The following is a 25220-nucleotide window of genomic DNA, read 5'->3' as shown; positions in this document are numbered from 1 at the left end:
ACTAATCAAAATTTCCTCAAATTAATCATTAATTATTTATTTTACACGTAAGTTGTTAGTTTGTATACTGAAGGCATCATCATCATCGAGTCTCCTCTCAGAACGACAGGGGTTAAGCCAATATAGTCCACCACGCTGGCCCAATGCGGATTGGCAGACTTCACACACTGAGAATTAAGAAAATTCTCAGGTATGCAGGTTGTTTTTCCTTCACCGTTTGAGAAACGTAAGATTTAATTTCTTAAAATGCACATAACTGAATGGTTGGAGGTGTCCCGGACCGATTTCGAACCTACATCCTCCAAATCGAAGGCAGAGGTCATATCCACTGGGCACACACTCTCTCTCAAAAATTCTCATCTGTTACAGTATTTCTGTGTAATTTTGTTCAACTCTTTTATTATAGCGTAGACCTTTGAAACGGTACGGAACCAAAAAAGGTATGAAAATGTTATTCCCCGCATGTACAGGAATGGCTATGTGCGAAAGTTTCCGGCTTTCAGCAAAAACTCGGGGCAAGTTTTCCGTGAACTTGTTCCTACTTGTCAAATCGCGCGGATAAAGTAAAAGCTTGGGGAACTTTGTTGACGCATAAAAATGTGTTGATAATTTTTTGTCGTATCAAAATTACATTAGTTACTTCTTTTTCTCATGTCTCTCATTTATTTATTTCTCCTTTTTTTAATTTTAAACAATGTCATACATAAAATATACAAAACAATATTAAAAACTTATAAAAAAAAAATTCAACCTTCCCGCTGCGGGACATTTGAGTGCCTAAGCAACCGGTGTCAGGGCTCCAGAGTGAGGAACCTTCTCACAATACGCGCGGTCTCAAGAATCACTGCCTTTTGTATCCGGCTCTTGATCCAACAGTTAAGCGAAAGCTTCTTAAGCTTTTCGCTATATACCATTGACTGAAACAACTATCGGAACAATAATAGTTGACTCAACATTATTATTATCAAAAACGTTTTTACATAATAATCATGTAATACTAGCCTCACACCATCCAATAAGTTAACTAATAATGTGTGATAAAACTGATGGTTTCTTGGTCGAGATGTGCATGACATAATGCAGATTGTGAGCAACACACGATCAGTTCAATCGGATGTCCTGCCGTTAGCGCTGCGGGCACGTGGACTTATTGGATGGTGAGTGGCTAGCATTAAGTGTCGATGCAGTTCATGACATGAGAGAGGAGTTATAAATTATCTGTTATCCGATTGAAACTAATGATACTGATTGCAATCTGATAGTAATTTGAATTTTACAATTAAAAACTTATAAAGGGAAAAACGAAATTTAAAAAGAGCAACTGTTGAGTTTCTTGTTGGTTCTTCTCAGCAGAGCTTGCCTTCCGAACGGTTGGTAGAATCTTTACAAATAGTCAACTGACGTTTCAAAAGTGCTTGTAAACTGAGTCTACTTGAAATAAATGAATTTTGAATTTAATAACTTACTTATACTTAATTTAATTTAAATGCGCTGTAGTGTGGCATGAATAAGTTGATTCGTAAAACATCATTATCATCATTATCAAATCATATTCGGCTCGCTGCTGAGCTCGAGTCTCCTCTCAGAATGGGAGGGGTTAGGCCTATTAGTCGACCACGCGGCCCACTGCGGATTGGCAGACTTCACACACGCAGAGAATTAAGAAAATTCTCTGGTAAGCAGGTTTCCTTACGATGTTTTTCTTTCACTGTTTGAGACACGTGATATTTAATTCCTTGAGACACAATTGAAAAGTTGGAGGTGCATGCCTCGGACCGTATTCGAACCCACACCCTCCAGAATCCGGCGCAGAGGTCATATCTACTGGGCTATCACGGCTTATATATATATATTTTTTTATTCTTCACAGGTTAGCCCTCGACTACAATATCACCTGATGGTAAGTGATGATGTAATCTAAGATGGAAGCGGGCTAACTTGTTAGGAGGAGGATGAAAATCCACACTCCTTTCGGTTTCTACACGACATCGTACCGGAACGCTAAATCGCTTGGCGGTACGTCTTTGTCGGTAGGGTGGTAACTAGCCACGGCCGAAGCCTCCCACTAGCTAAATATAGTAATACATATTATATATATATAGTTAGCTATTATATAGTAATACATAGTTGCATTAAATTTTTTTATTTGTTCTACATCCTTGTATAAAAGACCACCTGATAATCATTTATTAAACCCTGCAATTAGTAGATTAAACCTCCGCTCACCGACTTGCATGAATAATTCATACTGGCCTATTTGTTGCATATTTTATTTACTTGCACTACACTTTTACATTAAGTAATTGGAGAACAGACAATGTTAAGCTCTTGAAAAGCCGTTGTAGATTTTATATTGTTTTATTATTTATTGGTAACAATATGTTAAATACCTATTAAATTATATTTTTGCAAAGAATACTTTTTTTTTGTTTTTAATCTCCTGGCTTCGACCGTGACTAGCCACTGGTGAAGACGTGCCACCAAGCGTTCCGGTATGACGTCAGAAATCGGCAAAGATATGGGTAAAAAAACTAGTACCACGACTAGTTTATTATATCCATGTATTTGATGGTTTCCAATATAACCCGCTGCCATTTAAGACTTTCAGTCCACAGGCTGTATTCCTTGAACCGTGATAGTTAGACAATTTAAATACAAATATTGTATTTCTGGCGCTATTACCAAAAAATTCTTAAAAACTAATAATATTAATATAATAAACATGTATAGTTACATAAAACTTAAAGTGAGTTATGTAATTATTAAAGGGGGATCCATACAACGAACGTATTTTGTTGCTGTTTCTATAGATAATGCTACCTACAGAACCCATCGTACCTACGCGAGTCCGACTCGCACTTGGCCGGTTCTCAATTCAACGCGTATGTGTTTTTTTTTCTTTTTTCTTTTAATGTTTGTTACCTCATAACTTCGTCATCTATAAACCAATTTTGAAAATTATTTTTTTGTATGAAAGAGTATATTTCTAAATTTGTATCCCATTTCATTTTCATGAAAATCGGAAAATAAATTTTGTTTTAAAAGCAAAATAACTGAAGTACGTCTTTAAAGTTAGTTCCATTTTATGTTTAAAAGATTTTATGAGGATGAGATTTCACAATTACAATTGACTAGTTTACGCGAATTAATAGAAAAATGTAGACCATTTCAACAAGCCCAGGCAAAAGCGATTGCACACATTTGCGAACTCAATCTAACTTTAAAATAGTTCAGTTGCGTCACGCGCAGAAAACTGGACAAAACAAACCAAATGAAAATATTCTAAAAGTTTTTATTATTTATATTCACTATTTTGCACAATGCATTCTCTGGGTCGTTCGAATTGTGAATTTATTGAAAAAAACGGTACAATTTTTTTTGTTTAGCGGACGCCTGCGACTTTGATCGCGTGATATTAGGTTTTACAAATCCTACAGAAACTTTGGTTTTTTTCCGGGATGAAAAGAAGCATACATTGTTGCTCCAATAGTCCAATAGTCTTTTAGTGAGATTTCCATTAAAAAAGTTAAGCCGTTTTAAAGATTAGATAAACAGACAGTAAAGAGGTATTTTTTTCATTTTAATTTCTATTTTTTATTTTAGTATCATTGCAGCAATTGAGAAAACTCAACTATTTTGTAATCAACGATATTTCAGTTTTATTTACATGAATGAATGAATGAATGAATCATAGAGCCTGAATAGCTCAACGGTAGAGCGGTCGGACTCATGACCGAGGGGTGGTGGTTCGATCTCTTCCCCGTGGGTCTATTTTCGTACCCACTCCTAATAACGTCTTTCTCGACTAGTTAGAGTTGAAAGGGAACATTGGTCGTATTAAAAAAAAATATATAGGGCAAATACTTTTAACAAAATATATAAACAATAATATTTTATTTGCAGTTATATAATACTAGCGGACGCCCACGGCTTCGTCCGCGTGGAATTCAGTTTTCCACAAATCCCGCGGGAACCATGGATTTTTCCGGGATGAAAAGTAGTCTATGTGTTAATCGTGAGTAAAATCTATTTCTATTCCAAATTTCAGCCAAATCGCTTCAGTAACTGCAGCGTAAAAGAGGAGCGAACATACTTACACACTTACACAAACTTTCGCCTTTATAATATTAGCGTGATAATATCAATAAAGTTATGAAATAATATTCAAAAAAATAACAAAAAACGATATCGAAAACTTTATTCTGATCTCTCAATTACAAATTTAACAAAAATTTCAACATCATGTTATTATTGATACTTTATTTTTACGCGTGAACAAAATTTGTAAGGCTCAAGTTTTACGTGCCGATGTACGCGAGTCCGGAGGGAAGTTTTAAGGAATTTCTTTTAATATTTTATAAAATATAAGCTTTTCAAAACGGTAAGCTTCAAAGTTGCGAACATTTACTTTTCATGTTTCCCACTCGCATCCGCACGTTCCGGTGTGGGTTTTGTTTTCTCTTAATCTTTGTATTTTGGAAAATACCTTGATTGTTTTAATTTTTCATTTTACTCATAAACAACTTTATACTTGACTGACATAAGTTGTTGTTAAACCCACAGTTAAAGTTAAAAAATACTGAACAGATTTTTATACGCTTTACAATTTTTAAATAAAGTGGTTCATGAGAAAGATCATCATATGTCAATGTTTTGCGTGTATGACGATATTAGAAGGATCAGTCAAGTCAAATTGCCTGGGAGGTACGATTTGTTATGATATTGTACAATATCCGCACCGAAGCGATATAAAACAAACAAGGCACGAGGCTGCTCCAATGCAAATCTTATTTATTAGTAAACTTTACAATATATGCCCTTATACCTTGGCAAGTATGTAGATGACACATGGAAGGTACGCGCGGGTATGAAGTTGAGCGCGCGGGGCATCGCTACCCCCCTTCCGGCCCGTGCGGACCATCGGTGGTGTGCCGAACGAATTTGCCAAGCTATAGTAAGAACTCCTTAATGTCGCGATATAAAGTACTTACAGCGCCATCTATCGGCACATCGCTAAACCAAATTAAAAATAAAAATCGATACACCGCGTCGAATGCTCGATTTTACAGATATAACAAATCAGTGCATGAGTGGGTATTCGGCTTTTATAGAAATATATCAGGCGGGCGAAGTCGCGGTGATCTATTACTTAAGGATATTACTATTGACTATGAGCGGACCTTGGATGTCCACTCTAAAATGTATTTTTTTGTGGAAAGGCTTTTCATAAGCTTTCGCAAATATAAGGTACTTTACCTTTTAATTAATTAAGGACATTCAAACATCTGAACACACAAACTTTCACATTTATAATATTAGTAGTATACATACAGTTACGTCTTAAACATGCGCTGAATATGTAAACACGCTTTCAGAATATTGGCATACGTGACGGTGTTGCGTTACCTACTTTCTAAGTGCCACTTACTCTTATATCTTGCACTTATATTATGGTGGCTCTCCCAAATTCTTTTATATATAAAAATGAATTGATGTCTGTTAGTGATGAACTCACATATGAATTGACGAATTTAAGCCTTTTTTCTTTCTAATACGCTATAACTGTGAATTCTTTTTTAATTTTAGTGAATTTGTAGACCTCTCTGGCGCAGTCTGTCAGTTTTGGCTGGTGGGAGGCTTCGGCCGTGTACCGCCAAGAGATTAAGCATTCCGGTACGATGTCATTTAGAAACCGAAAGGGGTGTGGATTTTCATCCTAATCCAAACAAGTTAGCCCGCTTCCATCTTAGATTGCATCATCACTCACATAAGGTGAGATTGTAGTCAAGGGCTAACTTGTAAAGAATATAAAAAAAAAGTTGGTAGTGATGTGGATTTCAACAGAGGGGTCCTGGGTTCGATTCCCAGCTCGGGTCAGTCTACTCAATGAACTCTGATTCTGTTATCTATATTATTATTTTTATCTTGTATTATATGTTTTGTCATCTTTATCATGTCCGAATGTACCAGTAATGAATCCTGGGCCGCTAAGGCAAGACATGTCGCTCCTCTAATGGAAAACATCACGACATTGGACATGTCGTCCCGAGAGACTTTTGCGCAAATATCCGGCTGACTGTGACTATAATATACTATTTACGATATATTATATATCGTAAATAGTATAGGTAGTATAAGGATACTAATTAAAAATAAAAATATAATTTAAAAAAAATACATTTTTTTTAAAATTACTTTTAAAAATGGATTTTTTGCTTTTTCTTTTTTTAATTAAGTCTGATATTCTTGTCTCAAAATAGTAGGAAATATTGTTGCAGGCGTACATACAATAATAGTAAAACGTTGTACATTATAATTACCTACAAAGTCTATATAATATGAAAATTATGTAGCCCATAGAAATTTACGAAACGCAGACGCTTTTGAAATGTAGCTCTGGATACTTAATATCCAGATAAATGGAGGTTCTGGGTTCGATCCTTAATTGGTCCAGGTGTGGCTGGTCGTGGCTAGTACGTGGCGTAGCACCTTACCAGCAAAGACGTACCGCCAAGCGATTTAGCGTTCCGGTACGATGTCGGGTAGAAACCGATAGGAGATGTGTGATCGTAGATAGAGAGCCGTGATAGCCCAGTGGACCTCTATATGACCTCTGCCTCCGATTCCTGAGGGTGTGGGTTCGAATCCGGTCCGGGGCATGCACCTCCAACTTTTCAGTTGTGTGCATTTTAAGAAATTAAATATCACGTGTCTCAAACGGTGAAGGAAAAACATCGTGGGGAAACCTGCATGCCAGAGAATTTTTTTAATTATCTGCGTGTGTGAAGTCTGCTAATCTGTATTGGGCCAGCGTGGTGGACTATTGGCCTAATCCCTCTAATTCTCAGAGGAGACTCGAGCTCAGCCGTGAGCCGAATATGGGTTGATAATGATGATGTGATGATGATTATGATGTGATCGTAGAAAAGTAGATATTGAGTGAAATATAATAAATTATTTCTAGCATGTTGAAAACTTTAATCATTTTAAATTTTAACGTTGTATGGTTAGATGTAACAGTTGCGATTTATAAAAATTGAAGTTTATTTTTAAAATTTTAGGATAATAACATGTATTACAACTAGCAACTTTTATTATAACTTAACTACGAGCACATTAAAATGATTAATCTTTTTATTAATTCAAAAGTTAAATGAAAAATTCCATGTATCTTTTTTGTACTAAAATAACGTTGTTCAAAAATGTTTGAGCTCTCGCAAAAAAGTCGAAGCGAACTCCGCCGAAAAGTTTACGGGAGACTGTTGGCTCGGTATCTTTTCTAAAATTTTTCAGATTACTCCAACAATAATTATTCTTGGAGCCTAATTGAATTACCTTTGAGAAGTAATATTTTGTTGACTACAGTTTTAATGTATTTATGAGGGATTTTGCATGATTCATTAATGTTTATTAACTGTGACGTCACTGGTTCGTTAAGCAATACATGTATATGATAATGTTGTATGGTGTACTCTCACTTGGCAGAGTTAGGCGAGAAAAGACTTTGCTCATAAGATCTGATTTTGGTAGTTAAGAATGTTATTGCTTCTTCTATTGTTCACTAGAAGATAGAGGAGGTTATTAAGCAACATAAAGGGTTCTTTTTTATCCAGGAAAAATCATGTTTCCCGTAGGATTTATGAAAAACTAAATTTCCCAAAGTCGCGGTCGAGGGTGTCCGTTAGTATTCAATAAAGATAATTTTAACTAATTACGTTTAATCAACTTTCAAATCTTAGATAACCACCCACACTTATATTATAATCACACTTATATTATAAAGGGAAAGTTTTTGTGGATGTTTTTGTACGCTGCGTTTACTAAAGCGATTTGGCTGAAATTTGGAATGGAAATAGACTTTACTCTGGATTAATAGGCTACTTTTCATTCCGGAAAAATCCATAGTTCCCGCGGGATTTGTGAAAAACTGAATTCCACGCAAACAAAGCCATGTTACGACCTAGACTCCAGTCATGCCTTTGTTCTGACGCGCACAGTTTTTTTCTTCCATCGATCAGTACTCAAACAAAACCATAAATCAATCCAGCAAACCAGACATAACAAATGGCGCTTCAAGCACACTCGTATTTTGAAAGCGCTACACTTATCGTCATCCGATGACAAAACGAGTATTGTCTGCAGATTAATGACGTTCCCTCGACCGAACTAAACCTATGACGAATAGTCTTTGATGTCAAATGACCAAGTACCTACCTACAGTAGGTTTTCTAGTAACTTCTTTATAAGTTAGCCCTTGATATGTACTTACCTAGTTAGTTTTAATTAGTTCTTAATAATTATCTTTAATAGTTTACATGTTGAACTGTGTGCGTGAGTCCTAACTGAAAATCAGTGCTGCATCCATTTTTAATTGAAAGTTTGCAGCAAAATGCTGAGTTGGGGCATTTTTCTAGATTATGCCACATATTACAGGGAATTCTTTATGGCTCCACTGTTTGAGTGGACAGTTAAGCCATAATATAATTTAGATTTAATATGATATGTGGCATTACTTAAAAATAAAGATCTTTCTTTTCTTTCTTTCTTTCTGATATCACCTGATGATAAGTGATGATGCAATTTAAGATGGAAGCGCGCTAACTTGTTAGGAGGAAAATCCCCTTTCGGTTCCTACACGTCATCGTAACGGAACGCTTAATCGCTTGGTCTTTGCAGTAGCTAGCCACGGCCGAAGTCACCGACCAGCTAGACCTGGACCAGTTAATAAAACCTAATCGGCCCAGCCGGGGATCGGCCTCTGATATCTGAGGTGTAGGTGTTCTAGTCAGTTGTATGTCGGTGTCCTCAAGTTTTTTTCATAATGACATGGATGGACATGGTGAAAAAAAACTTTCACCAATCAGATCAGTAGATTTTTTCCCAAAAATTATAGATTATTATGTCAAAATTTCAATTAACTATCTTTATTAACAAAACATCACTCTCATTAATTATATTTTTGCATATGCCAATCATGTTGAATTTTAGTTCAAAGGCTTTAAAAAATTTCACAATATTGAATTTTCCGGTGACCTCGACGGATTGTCAGAAATTTTGATACGTTATACAGGTCGGCGCGAGGAATTTGCTGAACTAAAATATTTTTAACCGACCTAGCAAACGTAAGTAGTTCTGCCATGTAAATATCTTTCATACAATAACACTAACTAACGATCTCTGTGGAGCAGCGCGGTGAATTTACAAGAAGGAGGTCCTGGGTTCAAACCCCGGCTGGGCGGATTGAGGTTTTCTTAATTGGCCTTGGTCTGGCTGGTGGGAGGCTTCGGGCGTGGCTAGTTACTACTCTACCGGCAAAGACGTACCGCTAAACGATTAAGCGTTCCGGTATAATGTCGTGTAGAAAGCGGAAGGGGTGTGGATTTTCATACTTTTCTTATCAAGTTAGCCCCCTTCCATCTTAGATTGTACACACTTCATCATTATCAACCCATATTCGGCTCACTCATGAGCTCGAGTCTCCTCTCAGAATGAGACGGGTTAGGCCAATTAGTTCACCACGCTGGCCCAATGCGGATTGGCAGACTTCACACACGCAGGGAATTAAGAAAATTCTCTAGTATGCAGTATTCCTCACGATGTTTTCCTTCACCGTTTGAGGAGACGCGTGATATTTAATTTCTTAAAATGCACACAACTGAAAAGTTGGAGGTACATAGCCCGGACTGGTTTTGAACCCACACCCTCCGGAATCGGAGGCAGAGGTCATATCCACTGGGCTATCATGGCTCTGGTCATATCCACTGGGCTATCACGATGTACACACTTATCAGGTGAGATTGTAGTCAAGACCTAACATGTAACGTAAACATAAAATATGTATTCGCTTTAAAAAAATTACTTGTATACGTGAACAAAGTCACGGGAGTACCTACGTATACCCAGTATTTTACAAACTACCAACTAATAAATGTCCAAAAAAAAAAAGAAAAAAAAAAACTAAAAGCATATATTTTTTTGGCAACTCTACATCAGTCTTTTTCGTGCCCCAACCTTTTGCCTTTGTTGATAACAAATCAAGATAGATGAACTCTGTGACATATCACCTTATGTGGCGGGGAATCAATCATACTTTAAGGATTACTTCCTATGATGGGGAGAGTGGGGACGGCACTGATCTACGTTATTCATATTGTTATTTATGAGTTTTGTTATTAACTACATTACTTATTTGTATCATAAACCAATCTACGAATAAATACTAATATTGTAAGGGGGTCTTCTACGAGCACTGACCCTTATGGATTGTTATTGTAAATTAAACAACTTTTGATGGGACATAGACGATTTACTAATGGCACTTAACATTCGTACATTGATTTAGGTAGGTACCTACAATTTAATACACGTTCGGAGCATTGAGCCTCACGAATGCGCGGGTAGCGTTTTGAGCGGTCGCAGGCGCACTGAATTGGACTCTACCAGTGTTAACTCTCAAAAATATTTATCCCTAAAGTTTGTGTCAAAAACCCCTAAAATCGCCTTAATTATTGAGTTGTCGCCCTAAAAAATATAAATTCATAATAATTTAGAAATAATATGCTGTAATATGTTTCAAAAGTCTATATTTAATACAGACAAAATATTACGTCTTTATCTGAAGATTCAGATTTTTTGAAATCATACATGTTGACAATGAATAAATTTAACAATTTTTTTTTATTCGACGAAAATTGCTTCCAGTTGCCTCAGAGTGGTTGTAGAATAACGTAATATATGTCGTTATAAGTCACTAGGTCAAGAAAGAAATATTAAAATTATCATCAATTTAAAAATATTAAAGAGTCAAAAAATCCCTGAAAATACCCCTAAAAATTTCAGACCCCTAAAAAATCCCATTTCACTTATTTGCCCCCTAAATCTGGGGGGAAAACCCCTAAGTTGGTAACCCTGGACTCTACTTCGATTTTACGATCGGGATCTTACCCCTCTCGCGTCCCGCGTCTCGCGTGTTCGGAATCATTCGGCAGGGATAGGTAAGTAGGTACTGAGGGATATATCATATTGACGCGACCAAAAATATTGAGTTTGCCGCGTTACAATATCTTTTTGTTTCTGACTGTGTGATTGCCGAAGGCTCATTAACCCTAGAAACGTCATCTTTAACTCTTCATTTTTGGGCAGGAGCAAGAAGCAGATTCGTAGATTTTGTAGATTGTGATTGGTTTGACGTCATCAGGGTCAAAAAGGACGTTTTTCGGGCATCACGACGTTGGGGACGTGGTGATAGTGTTATGGAGTACGCACATACTTTTGAAGTAATCATGGTGACAAGAAAGGTAACAAAGATAAGACTCAATCTAGTCTAAAATAGTCAAATAGAAGTCTGTTTTTTTAATTTTATTCAGAATATAATTATGAGAATTCAAATCCTCAATCGCCTAACAGTTCATGGCAACCATTGGCAAGAGCATTTTTTCTAAAACCTTATATTATTTTTTGGTGTCTTTCGATGGGAGTTATTACGAAGTTTATCTATGAAGTATTTATCTTCAGGGATAAAATCATCTCTTTTTATCACATGCTATATTTTTTAAGATTATTAAACAATTACGTAATGAACACGTATAATAAAAGTGCCACAAAAGGATTGGAAGCAATTTGAAGGCGATATGAGAGGATAATATGTAGATGGATCGAGTAAACGAGGCTCCATTACCGACGCCTATCTTACACACGTCACGGAAGATGGATGGTGCAAGCGGATGTTGTACCAGCGTCGGTTTGACAGCACATACTACTCGCAGTAAGCAGGAAAATATTTGAGTCCATCCACAGATTAATCCTACTAATATTATAAACGCAAAAGTTTGTATGGATGTTTGGATGTTTGTTACTCTATAACGCCGCTACTACTGAAGCGATTTAGCTGAAATTTGGAATGGAAATAGATTTTTCTCTGGATTAACATAGGCTAAGAAAAAATTCCGAGATTTGCGAAAAATGATGATTTTGATGATATGAATGTTTGTTACTCTTTCACGCCTCAACTACTGAACCGAATTAGCTGAAAATTGGTATTAAGATATATTATAACCTAGATTAACACATAGATTACTTTTTATCCCGGAAAATCCATGGTTCCCGAGGGATTTGTGAAAAACTAAATTCCACGCGGACGAAGTCGCGGGCGTCCGCTAGTCAATAATATACAGATGTAGCGTACGGAACATAACTGTGTTGTATCCTTTACGGATACGAAATTCAAAAACCAATACGTTCTCTTGTCATTACGATACGAGCCGTCGCATCAGTAATTTTTAATAATAATCAAGAAAAATGGCGTCTTATGTTTTTAAATATTTTTAAAACTGTTCTCAAAAACTATAGAAATAAGATGGAGTATTTTTTTATTAATTTACGTAATTGCTATTAGTGTTAAATTTATAGAATACAAATTATGAAAAAGTTTGTGCATGCAGATGTCAAGGAGACGCGTGGCTTTTGTTTTTTTTTATGGATTGCACCGGCACTGCATTGCACGCAGTTTGTAAAAACTCACTCTGGTTACTCTGTGAGTCTATCTCAAAATATACCATTTATTTTGACGACTCCTCCCTCCTCCCGCGTCGTTGCTAGTGCTGTGGCTCATAAGTAAGGTCCTGGCTTATTCTACTATTTTGTTCTTTATAATAATCAATTGACAAATGTCATCTACCTACTGTAAGATATCCACCAGTAGGCACCGGATGACATTTGTTACGTAGAATCTCAATTTCATTTTACCCCAAGGATAGTGAATTAGGCTACTGCTGACATATTCAGTTACTTTAGTGGATATTCGCAAAAATTACCAACTAGCTATTGCTAGTAAGCAGTTGTAAAAAATGTTCTACCGATCCCGGTCTAAATAAACAAAATGATCAAATTCATGCTTCTGTAAACGGATAGGTATTCAACATTGATTGTACAGATTTAATTAATTCAATTTGGATACACTGGCGTATAGTTTCGAAAAAACAGTGGCTTTAAATTTTAGTTCAGAAGAGGGAAAATTGAATTTCCCGTAAAGTCCTGAAGCCCGGATCGCTGAAGATATTGATGTACAGCCGATATGCCTGCCGGTTCTACGATAATTGGATTTTTTCGGAACGGATCGTTCCGAAGTACTAATTTGGGAACTGTGATCTTGGTGGATTGACTTTACGGCGAAAGATTTAAATTTACCGATGTATTATCGGCCGTGCAAAAGTGACTTTCTTTTAGACCTTTATGCGATAGTTTTTCAAAATGTACGACGTACCTAATTATATTTAATCACAGATTAGCGCTTTATTGTGTATTATTTATTATTTTTATATCGATGTGAACTCTGATGGCTTGAATTAATACCTCACTAACTTGGTACGTCTTCAAACGGATTGCACTGAGCAAACTGAGTAACCTTAACCTTTACTCGCATACATCACTCCCCATTTACCCCTACGAACATTGAAAATCTTCTTTGTTTCTGTTGACCCATCTAGATATAAAGTTCTCATTAATACAAATTAAGCAAGCACAAACACAAAGTAGCTACTGTAAACTGTTGAGAAGTTCCCTTAAGTGTCCGTCGTCCCCATCACTAGACATGATTACTATGGGACCAACTGGACAGCAAACCCTTTCAAACAAAAAAAATATTTTTCAAATTGGTTCAGGCGTATTCGAGTAATCGGTGAACATACATAAAAAAAAGATCCGACGAATTGATAACCTCCTTTTTTGAAGTCGGTTAAATATAATAAAATAATACAAATTCAGATTAATAACCAGCAGATCAGTAAATCAAGCTTCCCCTTACGTTCCAATATCCAGGAATGTGACATTTTATAAGGGCCAGAAACTTTCTTATCAACGGTGCTTAATTAAATTGCAGGAATATTTGAATTTTTATTAAATCGCCCGAGTTTTATTCAATCATAAACGAAAGAACGGAGTAACTTCGTTATTCAAATTTCCCCCGAGTTACCCAAATTAATAGATTGATTTGATTCGTCTGTCCTCTTGGAAAGTTATCAGACAAACCTGAAATTAACAACGACCGTTTATCCTACTAATAATAATTATTATTTATTTCATTGTGTTGTATGTTTGTTTATTTGACTTTCGATGGTTGTTAATCAACCACGCAATTACGGCTACTTAAGTATGGTTAACACACACTCACAAACATTTATAGACGGTTTTATAGACCTCTCAACGATCTATACTTATAATAAAAGTGGTCGAATTCTATACATTTATTCACAATTTGAGAGTTTACTTATACCATTTGTAACAACAAAAGTTAGCGTGGCATAGAGTACTAATATCGCCATCTAGAATCTATACTTATAACACGAATTCTGTATATTTTATACATTCGGTACATTGAAGATATTTTGAAAATGTATGTTGGAGGGCATTATATAATCGATACTGAACCTAAAAATATTTTTTTTTTCGATTTTTTGTCTGTCTGTCCATGTTTTTTTGTTATTCGTGCATCACGCTGAAACTACTAAATGAATTCAAATGAAACGGCACGGTTTAAGATCATAATACGGAAAGAAGGGGGTGAAATAGGGGTTGAAAGTTTTTATGGAAAGTTTTAGAGTTACAGTTTTAAAAATTTGTTCATAAATCATAAAAAATACGAAATATAATGTTATTCAAAAATGTTTAAAATTCAACCCCTAAAGTGGTGAAATAGGGCTCAAAAATGTACATTGATTTCCACACGGACGAAGTCGCGGGCGTCCGCTTGTCTTTAATAATTTAATAAAATAATTGTAAATTAGAACAAGCGAGCCTAAGTTATAGGAGCAAGATAAAAGTTGAAACTGAAACGCGACTACAAAAAAAACACTAGAAGGTAAGAAAAAGGTAATAAACTCCTCCTATGTTAGCAAATTTATTTTTCTAATCTCAATTAAGAAGTGGAAGCGAACGAAGCTACGGGTTTTCGCTAGTTTTTATATAAATAACCTTTTTTAATTAACGCGAAAGTTGAAATTGTCTCTAATTAAGCGACAGGGGCGATCTGTGACTTTTTGCTGCCGTTTTTGACCGTTCTCATTATCTGAGACAGATTCAATACCTACTAGTGCTAACGAGATAATATTTTTCTAATTTAACCAAGGTAGTTTTAATAGTATATGGCTACCATACTATATATAAATTACTTTTTAATATTATATATTTTATCACTTAAGAGCCGCGATAGACCGGTGGATACGACCTCTGTCTCCGATTCCGGAAGGTGTGGGTTCGAATTTGGTGCGGGGCAAGCACCTCCAACTTTTCAGTTGTGTGCATTTTAAGAAATTAAATATCACCTGTCTCAAACGGTGAAGGAAAAACATCGTGAGGAAACCTGCATACCAGAGAATTTTCTTAATTCTCTGGCGTGTGAAGTCTGCCAATCCGCTTTGAACCAGCGTGGTGGACTATTACTAGGCCTAACCCTTCTCATTCTAAGACGAGACTCGAGCTCAGCAGTGAGCCAAATATGAGTTGATATTGATGATAAAGAAAGTAAACATTAACAAAATAGGAGCTACACTTAAACTATAGAATGTCTTTTCAGTATGCCTTACGGCAAAGGCCTCTTCAAACTCTTTCCACTGTTTTCTGACTACCGCTATTCCATTCATTAGATGAGAATAGTGGGAATACAGGTATAATGAATAGTACGTGTTACTTGGTAATAATGTAGCTTTCTATAAATGAAAGAATTTTTACAATCAGTATAGTGTTTTAGTCGTAAAGTGTAATAAACAAACGCATTTAGAATATAAAAAAGTAAGGATATCTAGCAACTTTGCACCTAAAAACGCTTTATAAAATGGAAACCCGAGTTCACAAGCGCATGCGACATTGATGTTAATTGGCACTGTAACATATCCTTTGGAAAATCTCTTTGATGAGGGAAACTAGCAATTTTTTAGAGCTCCCGTCAAACGTTAAACCAGTATAGTTGACGCGATTGATAAAAATGAAGCCGAAATCAAGAGCACAGGCGCACGCGACATTGACGTTGATTGATAGCACGACACAGCTCCAGGGAAATTAACACAATGCATGTTTTTACACGATACGACGTAAACATTTAGAATATACGATTTATCGTACGACTTAATGATAATCGTTCTTTGATATGACAAAGACAAACTTTAAAATTAGTCTTTATTCAATGTTCAACGTAATTATAAGTACGGTATCATTGACCTCTTAAAATATAAAAAAAATTAAACCGACTTCAAAATCACAAAAATATTTCTACTAAACTAAAAAGCGAAAAATAACATCGTAAAAATGTCATATCGCCTTCAAGCTGATCAGAAGGTAGCACACTAAAGAATTTATGATAAACAATAATTACAACACAAACATTATTGCACAAAATCACTAACGCGACTGGCAGAGTGACGGTGTCTATGCTGCCTAACAAACAACTGAGCTCAAGTCATCAAATACTGTATACAAACACTGATACCTCCCCTCTACAATCTATACTTACTAATATTATAAAGCTGAAGAGTTTGTTTGTTTGTTTGTTTGTTTGATTGATTGAACGCGCTAATCTCAGGAACTACTGGTCCGATTTGAAAAATTCTTTCTGTGTTAGATAGCTCATTTATCGAGGAAGGCTATAGGCTATATATTATATCAGTATTCTTACGGGAACGGACACCACGCGGATGAAACCGCGCGGTGTCATCTAGTAACATAATAAATGTTAATACCACGTGTAATCGAGGAACTTGTAACACTAGCAATAGACGTTCATCGACTAATAATGTTAATGATGTTCGATATCAACCCATATTCGGCTCACTGCTGAGCTCGAGTCTCCTCTTAGAATGCGCTGACCCAATGCGGATTTTCAGACTTCACACACGCAAAGAATTAGAAAAATTCTCTGGTATGCAGGTTTCCTCACGGTGTTTTCCTTCACCGTTTGAGACACGTGATATGTAATATTTAATTTCTTATAATGCACACAACTGAAAAGTTGGAGGTGCATGCCCTGGACCAGATTCGAACCCAGACCGTCCAGAATCAGAGGCAGAGGTCAAATCCATTGGGCTATCACAGCTCATGTTAATGTTGACGAAATAATAATTACTAGGAACACATACCCATGTAGCACTTACTCGTATGTAGCATTTATGTCGCCGAGTATAAAGGCAATCAGCGCGTCCCGGACAAAAACAGATCTTACCACGGATAAACGTGATCGATACACGGCCGAAATAGCTTGCGGTAGTGCCGTAATTAATGGCTTTCACGTATGAAATCAACTGTGAAATTAAGAAAAACAAATTTATATACGAATATGTACGTTGCATTCCGTTCTGTTGAATATATTTTTCTGGCCTATTTGCGAATAAAGAGCAATATAATATTTAAATAAATGCTGGCAGTCAGTTTATTTATTCCTTAAATTAAAATTAAATACATCAATTTAAAAACGTTGCGTTAGTAAGCATCGTTACAGAATCGCGCTTTATGACCGTTTCTCAACTTTAGGCTGTAATGTACGAAGAAAAAAAACTAGATATAACCACTGAACCAAAGAGGCAGTTTTTATGGTTTTAATATATAGATACGTGCTCGTATATATACAATTATTGTCATCATCATCATCATTGTCAACCCACATTCGGCTCACTGCTAAGCCAGAGTCTCCTCTCAGAATGAGAGGGGTTAGGCCAAATAGTCCACCACGCTGGCCCAATGCGGTTTAGGCGGTTAGTTTTAGAATTGGAAAGTTCTCAGGTTTGCAGGTTTCCTGACGATGTTTTTCCTTCATCGTTTGAGATACGTGATTTTATTTCATAAATTACACATTTGTCTAGCTGGTGGGAGGCTTCAGCCGTGGCTAGTTACCACCCTACCGACAAAGACGTACCGCCAAGCGATTTAACAATCTGGTACGATGTCATGTAGAAACCGAAGGGTGTGGATTTTCATCCTCCTTCTAACAAGTTAGCCCACTTTAATCTTAGATTGCATCATCACTTACCATAAGGTGAGATTATAATCAAGGGCTAACTTGTAAAGAATAAAAAAAAAATTACACATAACTGAAAAGTTGGAGGTGCATTCCCCGGCCCGGATTCGAACTTACGCGCTCTTAATCAAAGGCAGAGGTCATATCCACTGTGCTATCACGTCTCATTATAGTGTTTAGGAATCATGAATAGGAAAAACACATGGTCACTCCCTCCACAGCCCCCGTCCTATCGTGGTGGATCTAAGCTCCAAGTCCCTCTATTATACATAAGTTTTTAGCCTTTAGTGAACCATTCATATGGTAAAATTAAAATATTATAAACATAGAATACATTTCAGTGTACCTTTTTGAAAGGGGAGGATCCAGCCTCCCTTTTCATGACAGATAATTGCTCCATCATGCACTTAAATGGGCAAACAGTGTTCGTCGTTTAATTGCAAAATTTAACTGCAGTTAAAATATACGGCGCCGCAAACCGCGACATTGTGCCCGTTGTAATTGAGTCCTTTGATCTCACCGACCTTTACTTTCCAATATCTCGATTTTCAATCAAGTGTTAGCTTTAACACCAATATTCTGTTATTGCGGACCCTGTTGTTGATTTTTAGGTGTTAGTGATTGTTGGGGGGAGGGGGAGGAGGGAGAGCTCAGGCCTTTTTTTAAGCTAGCTAGTAATACTGGCATAAACCAATCATATCTAATCACATAACAGATAACACTAAAAGCTAACGCTTTAAATCTATGATACTAATATTATGAAAAGGTTAAGTGTGTGTAAGGGGGAGGCTAGTACCAGTCAGTCTTCTTAACTGCTCGTGGTGCACCCTGCAGATGGACCGACGATGCTTTGGCAACCGACGAATGGCGGTATACCCATTTTTACAGGCTAGACTATGAAGTGCCGCAGGCCGGTGTTGGATAGCAGCGACACCGGCGCGAGTAATATAGTTCTGCGCTGAATAACCCGCATGCCCAGCATGGTCAGTATTGGGCAAAGCTTTGTATACAAAACACAGCCTTTAGTCCACCGCAGCCTCGCTATTCCTGGCTCTAACAGCGGTCATGGTAACGGCGGGGCAAGGGGTGTTAAAAATCTCTGTCAGGTCGACATCTCACCAGGTGGACTGACGACATCAAGCGAGTCGCAGGGATTCACTGGATGCAGGCGGCTCAGGATCGTGATGTTTGTCCCTACAAAAGGCCTATGTCCTGCAGTGGACGTCCATCGGCTGATAATTTGATGATGATGATGAAGTTCGTGGTGTTGTAGGAAGTAATCTCTGGATCTACTGAACCGATTTTGAAAATTTACCATTAGAAAGCCACGTTCTTTGTGAGTGTCAGGCTATATTTTATCACCGTATTCTTAAAGGAACTGGAACTACGCAGGTCAAAAGAGGGGGGCATCGCCTAGTCATACTATATTAAGAAGTATTAGTAATATTGTGCAGGGCCCGAAGCCCGTACTCTTCAAATACATCAATAACTGGTACTGGTACTTAGTACTTGGTATGTGGTAAAAAAATTTTTATAAAAGTTTTTAAGACCACAAGAAACATTTTCCCATTACTTGTATTAAGAGGAGCAAAATACTTTACCTAATGAGTTTCATAAAAAGCTTCATAATAAATAGACAATACGTTTTGTTCGAATGAAGAATAAATAGAAATAAAAATGTGATTTCTTCATATGGAAAAAGGGTCTATTTCAAAATAAGGAAGCCAGAAAGGGGCTTCTTGTTCAAAACTTTCTAATGTTGTGTTTTACTGACCTAGTTTTTAAAACAGTTCCAATGAACATTAAAAACATAAATAGTAATGTAATGGTTTTTTATTTGCTAAAATTGTAGCAAATAGCAATCCATAGTCTCAAAATTCTAGAAAATAGCAGTCCATAGTCTCAATAAATAAATTTAAAATTCTGATAATTTGAAAGAGCACCTATCCCATCTGAGCCGTCTTTTGAATCATGAAAAGGCAAACTTTTAAACCAGATACTTCTAAATTGAAATATAAACTGTTGTAGTGGTACTTTGTCAACATTTTTTTAGGGAAGTCTACCGTCATAATTATTTGCACCGCCAAACAGCATTGCTGTGTTACAATCTTTATGAAATCATTAGACTAAATAAGTTCAGACACATGAATAATGCTTTACTTCAGATTGATTGGACATACGGCGGCATTTTGTAGGGAGAATTCCTTTCATGATCAAACAATCTCACCTGATAGTAAGTGATGATGTAGTCTAAGATGGAAGCGCGCTAACTTGTTAGGAGGAGGATGAAAATCCACACCCCTTTCGGTTTCTACACGGCATCGTACCGGAACGCTAAATCGCTTGGCGGCACGTCTTTGCCGGTAGGGTGGTAACTAGCCACGGCCGAAGCCTCCCACCAGCCAAACTTGGACAAATTAAGAAAATCTCAATCTGCCCAGCCGGGGATCGAACCTAGCACCTCTGTTTTGTAAATCCACCGCGCAAACCACTGCGCCACGGACGCCGTCAAAAAACCTTCCTTGAAGTTTGGCGATCAGGTGGAGAAGACTCTTCCGATTTCGAGAAATATTTTTCAGTTGACTGTAGTTACGATTGATCCGCTCTTCGATATCGTTTATATATTCGTCGCTATCGATATTTGAACATCGACGCCACTAACAAACCCGTTGGTTGACAAAAATACAGACTACGTACCTGACTAGGTTTTAATTTTAACTTTTATTAAAGTGTTACGCTCACCGGAGCGGAGCCGGGTATAAAGTTTACTCGACCGTGCCGACGGACGTACCGCTTTATACTATGAACACTTTTTGGCAATAGTGAAGTCCCGCTTTACGTATACACACTGTAATATTAGATCGAGTGCACCATACAAGGCAAGATATCTGCTGAAAATTATTATGATGACGATGATGGCACGTGACATCGAAACCCGTTTATCAATAAACTGTTACGCGAATACCACTTACAGTCAGATTAAGGCAACCACTCACAGATGATTATAATTTACAGACATGTAACATGTTTCTGTTTTCCTGACTTTCCTTCAAACACTCTTAAACAAAGCCAAACCCTCAGAATACAGAAAACCACCAGAAGCCACGTTTAGATGTCATTCTATAGTGCGCAGTGTGTCCAAAAATTGTACACAACAGCCTGCACTCGTCGCAATTCTCACCCGCGTAATGTTGCTAGTACATGAAGCTGTTAAATTTTTCCCTATTTTGTGGTAAAAATTTATAATGTTAAAAGGAAAACAATAAGTGTACAGTTCATCACATTAAATGTTAATTTGTATGGTAAATAATAAAAACAGTGGGACCGGTTTTCTAGTGTAGTGTGTCTAAGAGTCAGCAAGAAAATGAACTCTAAAAAATTTAAGACAAGGACAAATAAATAATAGATATAATAAGACGGTTATTATAAAACTTATCAACTAACAAACTAAAGAAATACATATTTACAATAATAATTTTATATATTCCATATAATTATATTATATTATTACTATAAATATGTATTTCAATCGCGTGCACAGTTATTATTATCTCGTCTTATTTCTCTAATTTTTATGTCTCTTAAAATTCAAGTATAAATAAGGCCATTTAATTGGTTTAATATCTTTTAAGAATGTGTTTTGAAGATAAAAATATTTTTTTTAATCCTCTTGCTCAAACAAACAAGCAAACAAGTAGGTACACAAACAAACAAAAGACCAAACAAGCACACGAAAACAAAGAAATGTGCAAACAAACACACAAACAGACAAGAACGAACGAACTTACTATAATATAGCACGCCATTGTTATTTGTAAAATTTTAAAGCTTTAAGATTATTTTACACTTTCTTTATCTGCGCTGATTACCACAATTTTATTTCAACTTAATTGCCGGAACCTATGCCTACCTATTTAGTTGATTAATATTTTACATAAATAATAAATCCTTGAATTGAAATTAAAAGTAGGGAAAATCAAAACAATTACATTGGCAACACTTACAAAATGAAGTCATCGGTTTCTATGACAACTAAATTCACGTAAAAATTATTCATTATTTTAACATAAGAATATTTATTTGTGCTACTTATACGTGAAATGTGATCCTATTCAGTTTCTTTTTTTTACCAACGGCATTTTTACACGAAGGAATAGCACAAGACGGCTTAATTTAATTAAATTTGTCACCTGTATAGCACGTCAAACAACACGACAAACACAGAGTGAGTAATCGTAAAATGTGTAGTTTAAATGGCTTCACTTCTTTGCGCTATCACTCCTTCTGGTGGTTTTCTGTATTCTGAGGCCAAACCATATGTTCCAAAAATAGAATAACCTTAGAAATATAATGATTAATCTTCTATAAGGAAACTAGCAATTTTCAACAATATACTTGTGTATATTTTTTTCGGGAACAGTACCTACATATTTTCTTGATTAATTTATTTTAAATTTTTTACATTTTTTCGTGTAACAACGGTTTATAGACTATGGTATTATGACATCCCGTGTTTTGTTTATACTGTTATTCAAAATCTTTTCATAAGATTTTATTAATAACTTAAACTATTAATGAGCCACTTCAAGTTTCCTCCTCGCTTCAAGGTACGGGAAATTATGATAACGTCATTATTGATTGCATTTTCACTTATAATGTTAACGAGGTCTTATCAAAAGAATTCGTTTAAAGTTACCATTTAAGTTTAATCCTACATTTGATGACCATTATAGGCGACTTTTTTGACGCCTTGTGGTCATCCGAATCGAAAGATTAGAAAGATTAGAAGAAGAAAGCGGTAAAATGATAATTTTGCTGAGTTTCTTTGAGCTGATTATATTACAGTATCTACGAGTATACCAAAAATCTATAGGGGTAGAAAAGGGAATATGACCTCTGCCTCCGATTCCGGAGGGCGTAGGTTCGAACCCGGTCCGGGGCATGCACCTCCACCTTTGCAGCTATGTGCATTTTAAGAAATTAAATATCACGTGTCACAAACGGTGAAGGAAAAACACCGTGAGGAAACCTGCATACCAGAGAATTTTCTTAATTCTCTGCGTGTGTGAAGTCTGCCATTGGGCCAGCATTATGAACTATTGGCCTAACCCCTCTCAGAATGAAAGAGATTCGTGCTCAGCAGTAAAGCAAATATGGGTTGATAATGATGATGATGATGGTGCTGATGATGATGATATGATGATGATGATGATGATGATGATGATGATGATGACGATGATGAAAATTTATGAGTATGTAGGTAATCATACCGTATACACACCGTAGCGTGAATGTTAACGTATAGGCTCGCAGTTGCACAAAGTAGTTGACCCGTCAATAAATTGGATCATACTGCTCCAGTTGCTTTAGCTATGTTTCCTAATATACAAAGTTTCTCTTTCTACTATCGTTTCGAATACTTTTTTATGCAATTTTAATGAGAATGACGTCTATTGGTAACGTTATAAACCTTTCAATGGGATATGTTATTCCCATACATTATTTAATTTTCGAAACATTGTAGATGAAGAATTGCTATATAGTTAATGGCTAGAATGGTTTTCATTCATTTCATTTATCAACCCATATTGGGCTCACTCCTGAGCTTGAATGTGAATCCTCCTCCTCTCAGAATGAGAGGGGTTAGGCCAATAGTCCACCACGCTGGCCTAATGCGGACTGGCAGACTTCACACACGCAGAGAATTAAGGAAATTCTCAGGTATGCAGGTTTCCGCACGATGTTTTTCCTTCACCGTTTGAGACACGTGATATTTAATTTCTTAAAATTACTAGAATGGTTGGTGATACAAAAAGTTTTCGTGTATAAAGCCCTTATGAGATAAATTAAAATTACCGTTTCCAACGTTCTCGCTAACCCCTCGTAACAGGGAGAGGGGCGGTACAAAAACTGCTTGATTATTACGAAAAGTTATTAAATTAGATAGCGTCTTCCCCAGGATGCGGAGAGATTAAATTACGGCGAAAATAACGAGGTGGGCGAGTTTTATATTTTACTGCAAATGATAAAAATTTGGTATTGTTTTCACAACCTTGAAAAGTTCAAACGATTGCCGAAGCTTTATTGGTTTGCCTTTAAAGGTATATTGGTTTGCTTTGCTGTGTTTAGGGCAGATTCATTTGAATATATAACTCCACGTCGCAAAACATATTGCAGGCACACTAAAACTAACAATGTATTTTTTTTAAACAACTTACTGGAAGGGCTTGAATGTTTTTTTTAAACAAAAACAACTGGATAACACGAAATGCTACCTACGAGTAGGCACAGTAATAATTAAACTGAATTATTTCTGTAATCAAGTCTCACATAGTGGCAAATTTATGCCAGAAATTAAAGATTCCACCACAATTTTAAAATCAGTCACAGCCATTTATTTCATACTGGAAACGGAATGAGGATAATTTTTATTCCATTCTGTGCGGATGAAGAAATGAGCGTTATACGTTAGAAGTTCGGTAGACAGTTGTATTATTATGAATTTGTAATACGTTTCGGTCTATTCCGTTGCATGGTGGATCAATTCTGTAAGTCGTTCGTTAGCCAGTAGTCATCCCACTGGCTAACGAACGACTTACAGAATTGATCCAGGTAATAAAACCAGTAGTTAACTTTAGCTTTTCAGCAAAATGTACAAGTCCCTAACTTACCTTAACGTATACTAAAATGTCGCGCTTATCTGTCGTAAACGCGACCTTAATTTCGTTCACACCATACTATTCCGTGTCGCGACAAAACATTCCAGCGACGGGGGCCTATTCGGTGACACGTTTACGACGCCTCTGTGGACAGGGCGACATCAAAAACCGCTTAGCGGACCCTGAACATCGCCCCTGGGCACAACACTACTTTACCACTTCAGGGGTAGAATACTACTTTGGGGACAGTCTCGTTTTATGGTCGAGTTCAACATCTGCGGAAGTTTTATGCTAAAATATTGATGCGGGATACAACAGGCGAAGTTTTAAAACTTTCTTTTTACTTACACGTGTCTTTTGCGATGCGTTAAGTTCTTCTAAATCTTCTAAAACATGTTTGTAAAGATGTTATGCGTGTGCTGTCAAGTGAAAAGGAGTGGCAATTACACTTATAGACAAAAGCTCCGGGAAATAATGATGAGAAAAGTAAGAAATAACATTCTAAAAGCAGTTAAATGAAGAGAAAATATCTGGAAGCAATTGAAGAGACTAAAGTAAAATGG

Source organism: Bicyclus anynana, chromosome 17, assembly GCF_947172395.1.
Source record: "Bicyclus anynana chromosome 17, ilBicAnyn1.1, whole genome shotgun sequence".
In the NCBI taxonomy this organism is placed as follows: domain Eukaryota; kingdom Metazoa; phylum Arthropoda; class Insecta; order Lepidoptera; family Nymphalidae; genus Bicyclus; species Bicyclus anynana.
The sequence above is the reverse complement of the archived record's forward strand: the minus strand, read 5'-3'. Positions refer to the sequence as shown.